We start from the raw sequence: 15,834 nt of genomic DNA on the forward strand, positions 1-15,834 counted from the left end.
GAACTTTTTCCATTCAGCCAGCATTAGGGTTTTAAACCCTAAACTGAGCTTTTCCATGTAATCAGCATTAGGGTTTTAAACCCTAAACTGAATTTTCCTTTTAGTCAGCATTAGGGTTTTAAACCCTAAACTGAATTTTTTCCATTCAGCCAGCATTAGGGTTTTAAACCCTAAACTGAGCTTTTCCATGCAATCAGCATTAGGGTTTTAAACCCTAAACTGATTTTTTTCCTTTTAGTCAGCATTAGGGTTTTAAACCCTAAACTGAACTTTTTCCATTCAGCCAGCATTAGGGTTTTAAATCCTAAACTGAGCTTTTCCATGCAATCAGCATTAGGGTTTTAAACCCTAAACTGATTTTTCCTTTTTAGTCAGCATTAGGGTTTTAAACCCTAAACTGAATTTTTTCCATTCAGCCAGCATTAGGGTTTTAAACCCTAAACTAAGCTTTTCCATGCAGTCAGCATTAGGGTTTTAAAACCTAAACTGAATTTTCCTTTTAGTCAGCATTAGGGTTTTAAACCCTAAACTGAACTTTTCTCCTTTCAGCCAGCATTAGGGTTTTAAACCCTAAACTGAGCCTTTCCACGCAATCAGCATTAGGGTTTTAAACCCTAAACTGAATTTTTCCTTTAGTCAGAATTAGGGTTTGAAACCCTAAACTGAATTTTTTCCATTCAGCCAGCATTAGGGTTTTAAATCCTAAACTGAGCTTTTCCATGCAGTCAGCATTAGGGTTTTAAACCCTAAACTGAATTTTCCTTTTAGTCAGCATTAGGGTTTTAAACCCTAAACTGAACTTTTTCCATTCAGCCAGCATTAGGGTTTTAAACCCTAAACTGAGCTTTTTCATGCAGTCAGCATTAGGGTTTTAAACCCTAAACTGAATTTTCCTTTTAGTCAGCATTAGGGTTTTAAACCCTAAACTGAACTTTTTCCATTCAGCCAGCATTAGGGTTTTAAACCCTAAACTGAGCTTTTCCATGTAATCAGCATTAAGGTTTTAAACCCTAAACTGAATTTTCCTTTTAGTCAGCATTAGGGTTTTAAACCCTAAACTGAATTTTTTCCATTCAGCCAGCATTAGGGTTTTAAACCCTAAACTGAGCTTTTCCATGCAATCAGCATTAGGGTTTTAAACCCTAAACTGATTTTTTTCCTTTTAGTCAGCATTAGGGTTTTAAACCCTAAACTGAACTTTTTCCATTCAGCCAGCATTAGGGTTTTAAACCCTAAACTGAGCTTTTCCATGCAATCAGCATTAGGCTTTTAAACCCTAAACTGATTTTTCCTTTTTAGTCAGCATTAGGGTTTTAAACCCTAAACTGAATTTTTTCCATTCAGCCAGAATTAGGGTTTTAAACCCTAAACTGAGCTTTTCCATGCAGTCAGTATTAGGGTTTTAAAACCTAAACTGAATTTTCCTTTTAGTCAGCATTAGGGTTTTAAACCCTAAACTGAATTTTTCTCCTTTCAGCCAGCATTAGGGTTTTAAACCCTAAACTGAGCCTTTCCACGCAATCAGCATTAGGGTTTTAAACTCTAAACTGAATTTTTCCTTTAGTCAGCATTAGGGGTTTAAACCCTAAACTGAATTTTTTCCATTCAGCCAGCATTAGGGTTTTAAATCCTAAACTGAGCTTTTCCATGCAGTCAGCATTAGGGTTTTAAACCTTAAACTGAATTTTCCTTTTAGTCAGCATTAGGGTTTTAAACCCTAAACTGGACTTTTTCCATTCAGCCAGCATTAGGGTTTTAAACCCTAAACTGAGCTTTAACATGCAGTCAGCATTAGGGTTTTAAACCCTAAACTGAATTTTCCTTTTAGTCAGCATTAGGGTTTTAAACCCTAAACTGAACTTTTTCCATTCAGCCAACATTAGGGTTTTAAATCCTAAACTGAGCTTTTCCATGCAATCAGCATTAGGGTTTTAAACCCTAAACTGATTTTTCCTTTTTAGTCAGTATTAGGGTTTTAAACCCTAAACTGAATTTTTTCCATTCAGCCAGCATTAGGGTTTTAAACCCTAAACTGAGCTTTTCCATGCAGTCAGCATTAGGGTTTTAAAACCTAAACTGAATTTTCCTTTTAGTCAGCATTAGGGTTTTAAACCCTAAACTGAACTTTTCTCCTTTCAGCCAGCATTAGGGTTTTAAACCCTAAACTGAGCCTTTCCACGCAATCAGCATTAGGGTTTTAAACCCTAAACTGAATTTTTCCTTTAGTCAGAATTAGGGTTTGAAACCCTAAACTGAATTTTTTCCATTCAGCCAGCATTAGGGTTTTAAATCCTAAACTGAGCTTTTCCATGCAGTCAGCATTAGGGTTTTAAACCCTAAACTGAATTTTTCCTTTTAGTCAGCATTAGGGTTTTAAACCCTAAACTGAACTTTTTCCATTCAGCCAGCATTAGGGTTTTAAACCCTAAACTGAGCTTTTTCATGCAGTCAGCATTAGGGTTTTAAACCCTAAACTGAATTTTCCTTTTAGTCAGCATTAGGGTTTTAAACCCTAAACTGAACTTTTTCCATTCAGCCAGCATTAGGGTTTTAAACCCTAAACTGAGCTTTTCCATGTAATCAGCATTAGGGTTTTAAACCCTAAACTGAATTTTCCTTTTAGTCAGCATTAGGGTTTTAAACCCTAAACTGAATTTTTCCATTCAGCCAGCATTAGGGTTTTAAACCCTAAACTGAGCTTTTCCATGCAATCAGCATTAGGGTTTTAAACCCTAAACTGATTTTTTTCCTTTTAGTCAGCATTAGGGTTTTAAACCCTAAACTGAACTTTTTCCATTCAGCCAGCATTAGGGTTTTAAACCCTAAACTGAGCTTTTCCATGCAATCAGCATTAGGCTTTTAAACCCTAAACTGATTTTTCCTTTTTAGTCAGCATTAGGGTTTTAAACCCTAAACTGAATTTTTTCCATTCAGCCAGCATTAGGGTTTTAAACCCTAAACTGAGCTTTTCCATGCAGTCAGTATTAGGGTTTTAAAACCTAAACTGAATTTTTCTTTTAGTCAGCATTAGGGTTTTAAACCCTAAACTGAACTTTTCTTCTTTCAGCCAGCATTAGGGTTTTAAACCCTAAACTGAGCCTTTCCACGCAATCAGCATTAGGGTTTTAAACCCTAAATTGAATTTTTCCTTTAGGCAACATTAGGGTTTTAAACCCTAAACTGATTTTTTTCCATTCAGCCAGCATTAGGGTTTTAAATCCTAAACTGAGCTTTTCCATGCAGTCAGCATTAGGGTTTTAAACCCTAAACTGAATTTTTCTTTTAGTCAGTATTAGGGTTTTAAACCCTAAACTGAACTTTTTTCCTTTCAGCCAGCATTAGGGTTTTAAACCCTAAACTGAGCTTTTTCCACGCAATCAGCATTAGGGTTTTAAACCCTAAACTGAACTTTTTTCCTTTCGGCCAGCATTAGGGTTTTAAACCCTAAACTGAGCTTTTTCATGCAATCAGCATTAGGGTTTTAAACCCTAAACTGAATTTTTCCTTTAGTCAGCATTAGGGTTTTAAACCCTAAACTGAATTTTTTCCATTCAGCCAGCATTAGGGTTTTAAATCCTAAACTGAGCTTGTCCATGCAATCAGCATTAGGGTTTTAAACCCTAAGCTGAATTTTTCCATTTAGTCAGCATTAAGGTTTTAAACCCTAGACTGAACTTTTTCCATTTAGTTAGCATTAGGGTTTTAAACCCTAAGCTGAATTTTTTCTATTTCAGCCAGCATTAGGGTTTTAAACCCTAAACTGAGCTTTTCCATACAATCAGCATTAGGGTTTTAAACCCTAAACTGAATTTTCCTTTAGTCAGCATTAGGGTTTTAAACCCTAAACTGAGCTTCTTCCTTTAGTCAGCATTAGGGTTTTAAACCCTAAACTGAGCTTCTTCCTTTAGTCAGCATCAGGGTTTTAAAACCTAAGCTGAATTTTTCCCCAGTTGGTCAGCATCAGAGTTCCGACTCTAAAATCGAACCTCTCCCCAGCTAGTCGATATCAGGGCTCCAACCCTGAACTGAGCATTTTTATCTTCCTTCATCAATTTTATGACTTCCTGGCGAATAATTAACGAAATTTTCCTAGTGAAACTGGGACAGAAAATTTCGTTTGTTTGTTTTCTCCCGCAGGTCTAACCTCAAGCCACATGGGTCGAAACGACCCACGAGATGAGTCCCAGTTCGGAATCAAAGAAGAAAAAGAAAAAAAAAAGAGAAGATGTCCTGAGATATCAGAGTAAATGGAAGGCAGATTGACTCCAACATTTGATTAAGGTCCTGAACCCTGCCGATCGCGTCTCACTCAATGTCACAGAGATTAAACAAGTCGCCGCAGCTCACAAGCATCAAGATTCAGATCGGAGTCTACAAGTAGAATCAGCTAAGACCCAAGATCAAGTCGTAAAAGAATCATAGATAGGAATCTTGTAACTAGCAGTTGACATGCATATAAGTAGTTAGTTCAGTTTCCAATTTTCGTTTGGTTGTAATAAGGCGGTCAGTGACGCAGCAGTGACAACAGCAACAGCAGTAGCAGCAAGCATTGCAATCCCATGGTAGTCCCAGCTACCAAAACTTCCCGAACTACATTGACCTGATTCCTGTTTAGCCCAGGATATGTAGGAAATCTTTGAAGCAAGATTCGGTCAGATCTTTCAAAAAAAAAACATGCTTCATACGGAGTAGTCCATAGGCAAAAATCGCTCATACACGCTCACTTTATCTTTGCACAAAAACACTTCGTGTTTCCGAACAAAGAGGGGCAGCTGTGAGCACGTGATTTTTGTCTTGCGCGACAATCGCTCCAAAAGAAAAATAAAAAAAATAATAATAACAAATAGGTCCTGTTGTACAAATTTGGATTTTTATATGGCACTTTGTTAATTATTTATGATTTTTTGCCCATTTTTATTAAAACAAAATACAAAATGTATGTGTCGTGCGTAATTTGAACCATAATCCGATTGTTAAATAGGAAATCACAAAAAATAGGCATTTCTTTTGTCCTGATTTGTTGCCTTGTTTAATTTTACCTGCTTTTAACATTTTATACACATGAAATAAATATGTTAAGTGCTTAATTAAGGGTGTCTAGTTTTATTTAATTAGGTTGTGTATTTAGGAAATTAGAAATAAAGAAAAAAGGGGAAAAATATGTTTTAAAACGAAATTGGGCTACAAACATTTAAAATTGGCCCAAACAAACAGCCCAAAACCAGGCCTGCCCAGTCCACACCAGCTAAACACCCAGAGCGTCCAAACGACGTCGTATTAATACAGGTTGATCTGGGCCGTTGATCTCAAATTGATCAACGGTCAAGATCGATTCCCCATAACCCACTAAGAAACCCGACCCGTCTCCCCCGGACCAACCCAAACCCTTTACCCTTGAAACGACACCGTTCCCTGTTAGTCGAAGGATCCTGGCCCTTCATCACACCTCATCCAACGGACAGGATCCACCTACCCACTAACTATATAAGCCCTTTACCATACCCTGCCCCCTATCCAACACCCCAGCCTTCGTCTTCACCAAACCCTTCCCCTTCAAACCCTAGCCACCCCCATCTCCCTTCACCAGAAACCCGGCGGCATGAACGCCGGTGACCCTGCCCTTAACACCATAGATGCTCCTCGCCGTCCTGAACCCAAATCCACCAACCACACACCTCGAATCCTATCCCACATTCTCGAATCTTCATTTGAAGATTCGAGTCAAAACTCGATCTACCCCGATCTGCCCTAAATTCATACCAGACACTCCCCAGACCCCCCTCGTGACCAAACCATTCTTGGTTTGGTCCGAATCTGATCAAGGAAGCATGAATCCCAGATCTGATTTTTGGAACTTTGCGGTTCTTCGTCACTGGTCCATATCCATTCAAACCAAAGAGATTAAGGTCTAATGGACCTTAATCGAAGTGTTTCTCATCTGAGAAACACTTCGATTAAAGTCCGTTCAGCTTTAAGAAAGGTGTGTTCGAATCCAAGTCAAGATTTTCTGATTTTTTGGGTTTTAAGGTGAGTTTGCTTTTCTTTACTTGTTTTAGTCCGTGTAATTTGTTTTAAAAGCTGTTCATGATTGTTGAAATCTGTTTGTTTTGAGTTTTTATTAACTGTGTCCTGTCCACCCTGCCCGAGCCTTTGTGTTTGATTATTTTCTTTCTTCTACTTGTTCACTGATAATGGCATGTGTAAGCTGTGCAATCAAGTGAGTATTGAATTGGCTCGTTCATTTAGCTCCTAGGGCCCTTCTGTGTTAACATTGCAATATGAACCCCTTGTGTGATACTGTTAAATGTCTGATTTTTGGTTACGAATGTATGTGTTATAACTAATATAGTCGAGTCGACGAATGCCGTCAATTAATTTCAGTAGTTCAAATGTTAACGATTGAACCTGTTGCTTGCTGCAACTTTGTTTGAATCAAAGTAAGAATCAAGTAGGGTCACTTATAGTTGCTATATTTGAATCTGAAAATAAAAGGGTAGATTGTTAGCTGCAATCTGAATTGATGGCATGTGCACTTGTGCACAACATGTGCATTGTGCACAGCCTGGTTCCTGCATAAAGGGGCTTTTGATTTTAAAATAGTTTGACAACATATGCTGTCAGATATATTCTGCTGCCCATACTTTGCTTTAGTTTAAGAAGTATTAAACCTTTTTAAAGAATAAGTCTACCAGGGAATGTTGATGGGGGTTAATACTTAAATAACTAAGTGGAACTGAAAAGAAGGGCACATGGGAGGGGTGTTCTTTTGGGTCTAACAGGCTGTTAAAGGGCTGAGGTTTAGGCTTATAAAGGGCAGGGAGCTGAAAGATAGTGATAGACATACAGATATTAGAGGAGAGAGGGCACATAAAGAGACACAGATAGAGAAGATAGGAGAAAAAAGAAAAGGGACACCACCTGATATTAAAAAGTGAACACAGAGGGAAAGGGGATCAGGCATAGTCACAGACTTCCATCAGTTCTGAGAAGGAGGAGACATCTGATATATACAGGGGAGGGAAGACACATAGAGGGAGAGACACAGACTTCCTTCAGTTGGAGAGAGAGAGAACACCTGATATTAGAGGAGATAGAGAGCATACAGAGAAAGGATAGATTTTAGAAGAGAGAGCCGAATACATCCTTATTAACACACACAGGTAGATACAAGGGAGAAAGGATAGGAAAATCAGGAACTGTTTTCTTCATATTGTTATCTGGATTTCATCTGTTCCTCTGCTCATTCTGTTCCTTTCAAGTTTAAACTGAGCTCACTGGTTGTTAGTTTGCATTGGGTTACTTCTTGAAGTTTGGCCTATCTGGGGTTTTCTATTTCCACTGCCCTGTCTGTTGCCTGCTGTTATTGCTGTTGCACCTGTTGCCATTGTTACTCTGCTGATTTCCCTCTTCTTCAATTGTCAAATATTTCCAGGTACACAACTCCTGAAACCATGTGTTGTTGAAAGTTTGAAGTTGAAGCAGAAATAAAGAAATGAACATATGTTTATGTTATAATACTGGTGTTCAAAATAGGTTGAATGTTAGTTTAGCCTGTATTTGTTTAACTGCAAACTGCAAACATTCTGTATAAATTAACGTATATTCTAAGTTGAGATGAACAATTAGATAGCATTGGCTTGATAGATCAGATGTATTTTTAAAGCATGCAACTGTTAGTTTTGTTTCAGTTATGATATCATAACATAGAATCATAGCAAGCATATGTATGTATTTTTGCCTAGATCTCTGAACCATCGAATCTGCTACATTCGTTTCTATTTGAATTCAAGATAAGTGAACCCCGAACTAATTCTCATGCAGCATTACGTTAACAGGGTAATAATGTATGCTGACCCTTTTATTGGACTACTTGTTTCTACATAGTTTCGATATGGGCTTCAATATAGATTCATCGTTTCGAAATAACGCGACTATTTTTTGAGTTCAATTAACAGTGGTTTTCCTAATAAACAACTGATTTCATTTATCAAGCCCAAATGAGCTAGTTTTGCAATTCGAACTGGAAGATCGTTTTTTAATGCAAATTTAGTGTACGTTATTAGCAACCCCCTTAGCAAATTAAGAAAACTTATTCACTCCTTAAAGACGAGGCATGAGATAATTCTTACCTCATAAACAACCAATTAGGCAATCAAGCAAAAATTTGGATTCATCATATATAGTAGGGATTTAGTATGTTAGTTGCTTAAACAAGTAAGTTTAGTATTTTTCTCTTTTATTTTCCTAGAGACAAATGTATTAGAAATGTAGCCACTTTAGGATATCCTTTTCTAAAATAGAGGCGAGCCTCGCCAAATAAAAATGCAAAATTGCGGGGCCCTCAATAAATAACCATAATAATTATTTAGAGTCCAGGATAGGCCGTTTAGCGAATTTCATGGCCTTCTACAAAAATAATAACGCGTTAGACTCTTTAGGCACGACTTAATTAAATTACGTTCTTAAACTCGAGTGCACATTGATGTGACCCGAATCCAAATCTCAACGAAGTCGAAATGCGTTAACAACTACGGGTGCATTGATTGTGACGTGGTTCGAGATGCATTTTCACGACGTTGCAATTCTATAAAATAAATGATAATAATAAAAGCGGTTTAAACTTAATAAAAGCACATAAGTCACAACATGTATTTAAATAAGATATTTAGCCATTATAACAATTTAAGCGACCGTGCTAGAACCACGGGATTCGAGGGTGCCTAACACCTTCCCTCGGGTCAACAGAATTCCTTACTTAGAATTTCTGGTTCGCAGACTTCATTTGGAAAAGTCGAAAATTTCCTCGATTCGGGATTCAAGATAAACCGGTGACTTGGGACACCAAAAGCCAAACCTTTCCCAAGTGGCGACTCTGAATTAAATAAATAATCCCATTTCGAATATTGTCACTTAAATTGGAAAAACTCCACCCGCGCATCTTACCCTTCGGGGCCGGGCGCGCAAAAAGGAGGTGTGACATATACGGGACGGGGGATTGGATCTCTGGCCGTTGGATCATTGGTGATCAACGACCGTGATCTCTTGGCTTAAAGAAACGACACCGTTTGGACTAATGACAGGCCCGAACTGGACCGTTGGATTTGTTTGACCAACGGTTCGGATGAGGGGTGCCCAGAAACGGCATCGTTTCCTTTGTGTCTGGGGCCGGACTGGGTTAGTGAGTTTGGGCCTGATTTTTGGTCCAATCCACTGGCCCAATTCCGTTTTAACTTATCTTCTTCTTTTAATTTTGGTTAAAAAATAAAATTCCTATTAAATTGCAAAAATCAAAAAAAGTAAAATCACACAAATATTAATTAATACTCAAACAAATATTTATCACTCACGTTAGACATCCAATTAAAATAAAATCACTTAATGACGCATATTTTGTGATTTTCTCTTTTTAAAAACCAAATTATGGTTTTGATCAATTCCTAATAGTAGAGAAAAATCCCATCTTTATGTGCGACATATATTTTTTCGTATTTTCAATTGATAGAACTAAACAAATCACAAATAAAAACTAACAAAAATGACCGGCAAATTTACAAAAATTATACACGAAGACAATTTATTGTTATTTTGATTTCTCTTGGAGTAATTGTCGTGTAAACAAAAATCACGTGCTCACACGCCCCCGGGCCCACATGGTCAAAACTCGAGGTTCGAACCAAAATTCGATTACCCATTCCCCCACGAACCCAAACATATAATTTGTTTTGAAATCGGACCTCAAATCGAGGTCCAAATCCCCAATTTGTAAAAACTAAGGTTCTACCCAAAACATCCAATTTCCCCCGTGAAAATCATTGATTTTGAGTTGAAATCATGTGAAAAGATGTTAATGATTGAAGAAAACTAGTTAGAAATCACTTACAATCGATTTAGAAGAGAAATTGCCTTTGAAAAATCGCCCTAGAGAGTTTATGTTTTGAAAAGATGTGAAAAATGGTTGAAAATGCGTCTAAGTTATGAACTTACAGGTTTCTGATGTCGCAATTGCAACCAGGGTTCGCAATTGTGAACCCTTCAGGATTTCTGGGACTTTCCCATTTGCGAACAAGATGTCGCATTTGCGACTTCGCATTTGGAATACATGAGTCATATTTGCGGCTTCAGGCATTAAATGAAAACTTCACATTTACGAAGGGTATCTCGCAAATGCGAGATAAGGGATGGCATGGGCTGTTCGCATGCGAAGCCTGCAGGCCTGGTGACACCAGCAAAAAAACCTGCAATTTTTCAAGTCCAAAATCCACACCGTGGCCTATCCAAAACTCACCCGAGCCCTCGGGGCTCCAAACTAAATATGCACAACAACCTAAAAAAAATCATACGTACTCGCTCGTGCATTCAAATCACTAAAATAACATCAACAACTATGAATTTAGCATCAAAATCATGAAATTTCCTAAGAACTTCAAATTTTTCAATTTTTCTCAAACCGATCCGATCACGTCATTTCAAATCCGTTTCTTACCAAATTTCACAGACTTATCTTAAATCACATATAAGACCTGTACCAGGCACCGGAACCAAAATACGGGCCCGATATCATCAAATTTTAAACATTTTTCATTTCCAAAACTCAAAACAATTTCAGAAAATAATTTTCTTAAAAAATTCATTTCTTGGGATTGGTACCTCGGAATTCGATTCCGGGCATATGCCCAAGTCCCATATTTTCCTTCGGACCATCCGGGACCATCAAATCACGGGTTCGGGTCCGTTTACCCAAAATATTGACCGAAGTCAACTTAAATCCATTTTACAGTCAAAATTCATCATTTTTCACAAATTTTCACATAATGGCTTTCCGGATACGCGCCCGGATTGCGCATGAAAATCAAGGTGATGAAAAAAGAGGATTTTAAGGCCTCGAAATACAGAATTCATTTTAAAACAAGTGATGACCTTTCGGGTCATCACACCTTAAATTTGAGCGAACTAGCTAATCTTTAAATATACTGTAAACTATAAATATAGTTTAAATAACATGCTTAAAAGTGACTACCTCGTGTAATTTCCACCAAATCTAAGGAATGGACCCAAGTCAGACCTATAATTGTTTTGCGGGGAAAGTGCACCGATAGCCATTATTTAGAGCTTGCAACATTTAGTTTGAACTAGAGTTTGCAACATTTAGAGCTTGGCCAGTCACATGAAAAATGAGTAGCTTGCTTCTCTCATTCTCATTATTTAGGCTTCTATTTAAGTTTCAACTAGAGTTTGCAAATTTTCTAGAGCTTTGTTAGTCACATAAAAAAGAGCAGCTTGCTTCTCTTAGTTTCCTTCTCGCTTCTTCGATTGCTTCTCTTTTTTATGTCTTTTTCTTCAATGTCCCTCAATTCTTTTTCCTCCATAGATAACACTTCCTACCAAAGAACTTGTTCACTTTCACTAGCAATACAAATATTAACACAAAACTATCCATATACATATTTAACATTAAAAGTTCTTGCTATCTCTCTCATCGCAAAGACTCAAAACTCATCCGAACTCCTCATCTTTCAATCACAACGCAAGCTTGAAAATTTTGGGTTAATTATTCTACAAAATAAATATATACAAGTTTGATTTGAACTATACAGTTCAAACTTATGACACAATGTCGTGAAATTTTGAACCTAAAAGTTGAACTCCATGACATAATGTCACAAATTTTAAACTTGGAAAACGAAATTTAAAGAAACAATCTCTTGAAGCTTTAAACTGAAAAGCTGGAATTTAGGATATAATATCCTAAAAATTTAAACTTTAGATACTCATAGTGTCCTTAAGTTTAAACTAAATTATCGAACTTTAGGACATTGTATCTTGAAAATTTGAATTGAATGAATTTCAGGATACACGATGAAGAAGCAACATCTGCCAACTTATTTAAGTTGTGGCTAAACGCTAAATAATTTGCAAGTGTTAGAATAAAAGTTAAACAACATGTCATGACCCCAACCCCGGTCATGATGGCGCCCAATACATTGCTAGGCAGGCCTGACCATTCAACAACATTATCCCAAATCACCTAACGAAGCTACAACAACTCTCGGAATTCCATTCGGACTCTCGGATCAAAATCTCACCTATCAACCGGAATTCGCCAAAATACTAACTTCGCCAATTCAAGCCTAATTCTACACCGGACCTCCAAAATTACTTCCGATCACACTCCTAAGTCACAAATCATCCCCCGAGCCCTCTAACTCATAAGTCAATATCGGGTTGACTTTTCCAACTTAAGCCTTCTTAAAAGAGACTAAGTGTCTCATTTCTTATCAAAACCACTCCAAACCAACTCGATCACATAAGATACGGATAATAAAGCATAAAGAAGCTGAAAATAGGAAAAAAATGGAGCGGTAACCCATGAGACGACCGGCCGGGTCGTCACATCCTCCCCAACTTAAACAAACGCTCATCCTCGAGCGAGTCAAGAAACATACCTGAAGACTCAAACAGTTGAGGATATCTGCTTCGCATCTCCCACTCGGTCTCCCAGGTAGCTTCCTCCATAAGCCGACCTCTCCACTACACTTTTACAGAAGATATATCCTTTGACCTCAATTTCCGAACCTGACGACTAAAAATAGCCACTGGCTCCACATCAAAGGTCAAATCACCATCCAACTGAACCGTGCTGAAATCCAAAACATGGGACGGGTCCCCAACATACTTCCGGAGCATAGAAACATGAAATACCGGATGCACACTCGACAAGCTGGGTGGCAAAGCAAGCATATAGGCCACCTCCCCAATCCTCCTAAGTACCTCAAAAGGTCCAATGAATTGTGGACTCAACTTTCTTTTCTTTCCAAATCTCATAACACCCTTCATGGGTGAAACCTTCAGCAAGACCTTCTCACCAACCATGTAGAACACATCTCGAACTTTCTGGTCCGCATAACTCTTCTGACGCGACTGCGCTATACGAAGCCTCTCCTGAATCACCTTCACCTTCTCTAAGGCATCATGAACCAAATCGGTCCCCAATAGCCTAGCCTCACCGGGCTCGAACCAACCAACTGGAGATCTACACCACCTCCCATACAAAGCCTCATACAGTGCCATTTGAATGCTGGACTGATAGTTGTTATTGTAGGCAAACTCTGCAAGTGGCAGAAACTCATCCCAAAAACCTTTGAAATCAATGACACAGGCACGCAACATATCCTCCAATATCTGAATAGTACGCTCGGACTGTCCATCCATCTGAGGATGAAATGTTGTGCTCAACTCTACCTGGGTACCTAACTCTCGCTGAAAAGTCCCCCAAAACTGGGAAGTAAACTGAGTACCTCTATTTGAGATAATGGAAGCTAGAACACCGTGCAATCGCACAATCTCTCGGATAAATATCCTTGCCAACCGCTCTGAAGAATAAGTAGTACACACCAGAATGAAGTGCGCGGACTTGGTCAGCCGATCCACAATCACCCAAATAGAATCAAATTTCTTCAAAGTCTGAGGAAGACCACTCACAAAATCCATGGTAACTCTCTCCCACTTCCATTATGGGATATTCATCCGCTGAAGCAAACCACCCGGTCTCTGATGCTCATATTTCACCTGCTGACAGTTGAGACACCGAGCTACATAACCTATAATATCTTTCTTCATTCTTCTCCACCAATAGTACTATCTCAAGTCCTGATACATCTTCGTGGCACCCGGATGAATAGAATACCGCGAGCTGTGGGCCTCCTCCAGAATTAACTCTCTAAGCCCATCTACATTGGGCACACATATATGGCCCTGCATCCTCAATACGCCATCATCATCTATAGTCACATCCCTAGCATCATCATGCTGAACTCTGTCCTTAAGGACAAGCAAATGCGGATCATCATACTGGTGTTCTCTGATGCGATCATATAAGGAAGACCGAGAAACCACACAAGCCAACACCCGACTAGGCTCAGAAATGTCCAGTCTCACAAACCGATTAGCCAAGGTTTGAACATCAACTGCAAAGGGCCTCTCCCCAACTGGAATGTACGCCAAACTCCCCATACTGACTGCTTTTCGGCTCAAGGCATCTGCCACTATATTGGCCTTTCCCGGGTGATACAAAATAGTGATATCATAATCTTTTAGCAACTCAAGCCACCTTCGCTGCCTCAAATTAAGGTCTTTCTGCTTAAACAAATGCTGAAGGCTGCGATGATCAGTGAATACCTCGCAAGATACGCCATATAAATAGTGCCTCCAAATCTTCAAGGCATGAACTATAGCAGCCAACTCTAATTCATGAACATGGTAGTTCTTCTCATGGGGCTTTAACTGACAAGAAGCATAAGCAATAACTCTACCCTTCTTCATCAACACACAGCCAATCCCAACTCTCGAAGCATCACAATATGCAGTATATGAACCTGTAGCTGATGGTAACACTAATATTAGAGTTGTGGTCAAAACTGTCTTGAGCTTATGAAAGCTCTCCTCACACTCGTCTGACCATACAAATGGAGCACCTTTCTAATTCAACTTGGTCAAGGTCGACACAATGGATGAAAACCCCTGAACAAACCGACGATAATAGCCTGATAATCCTAGAAAACTACGGATCTCTGTGGCTGAGGATGGTCTAGACCAACTCTACACTGCTTCTATCTTCTTTGGATCAACCTGAATACCCTCGCTGGACACTATGTGTCCCAAGAATGCCACAGAACTTAGCCAAATTTCACACTTGGAGAATTTTGCATAAAGCTTCTCCTCCTTCAATCTATGCAACACCACACGTAAATGCTTAGCGTGCTCCTCCTGGCTACGCGAGTACACAAGAATGTCATCAATAAATACAATAACAAAAGAATCCAGATAAGGCCGAAATACATTGTTCATCAAATGCATGAACGCTGCTGGGGCATTGGTCAGCCCAAAAAACATTACTAGAAACTCATAGTGACCATATCTAGTCCTGAAAGCTGTCTTAAGAATATCTAAGTCCCTGATTTTTAACTGGTGATAGCCCGAACGGAGATCAATTTTTGAAAACACCCTCGTTCCCTGAAGCTGATCAAATAAGTCATCAATGCAAGGCAAAGGATACTTGTTCTTCACTGTTACCTTATTTAACTGCCTGTAGTCAATGCACATTCTCATTGTTCCATCTTTCTTCTTCACAAACAGAACTAGCACACCACACGATGACACACTAGGCCGAATGAACCCCTTGTCTAGGAGCTCCTGAAGCTGCTCCTTCAATTCTTTCAACTCTACTGGTGCCATACGATATGGCAGAATAGAAATGGACTGGGTGCCCGACACCAAGTCAATGCCAAAATCGATATCCCTGTCCAACGGCATGCCCGACAAGTCTGCAGGAAATACATCAGGAAAATCCCCCACAATTGGGACATAATCAATACTAGGAGTCTCAACTCCAACATCTCGCACAAAATCTAGATATGATAGACAACCCTTCCCAACCATACGCTGGGCTTTTAGGAAGGAAATCACTCTGCTAGGAACGTAATCAGTCATACCATGCCACTCGATCCTCGGAACACCCGGAATAGCCAAAGTAACTATCTTAGCATGACAATCTAGAATAGCATGACACGGAGATAGCCAATCCATGCCCAAAATAACATCAAAATCTACCATGCTCAATAGCAATAAATAAACTCGGATCTCTAGACCCCCAATAGTCATAATACAAGACCGATACACATGGTCTACAATAATAGTATCGCCCACCGAGATAGATACGTGCACAGGTAAAGCAAGACACCCTCGGGCCGTACTCAAATGATAAGCAAAATATGAGGACACATAAGAATAGGTGGATCCGGGATCAAATAAGACAGAGGCATCTGTGTGGCAGACTGA

Source organism: Nicotiana tabacum, chromosome 1 (assembly GCF_000715075.1).
Source record: "Nicotiana tabacum cultivar K326 chromosome 1, ASM71507v2, whole genome shotgun sequence".
Classification (NCBI taxonomy): domain Eukaryota; kingdom Viridiplantae; phylum Streptophyta; class Magnoliopsida; order Solanales; family Solanaceae; genus Nicotiana; species Nicotiana tabacum.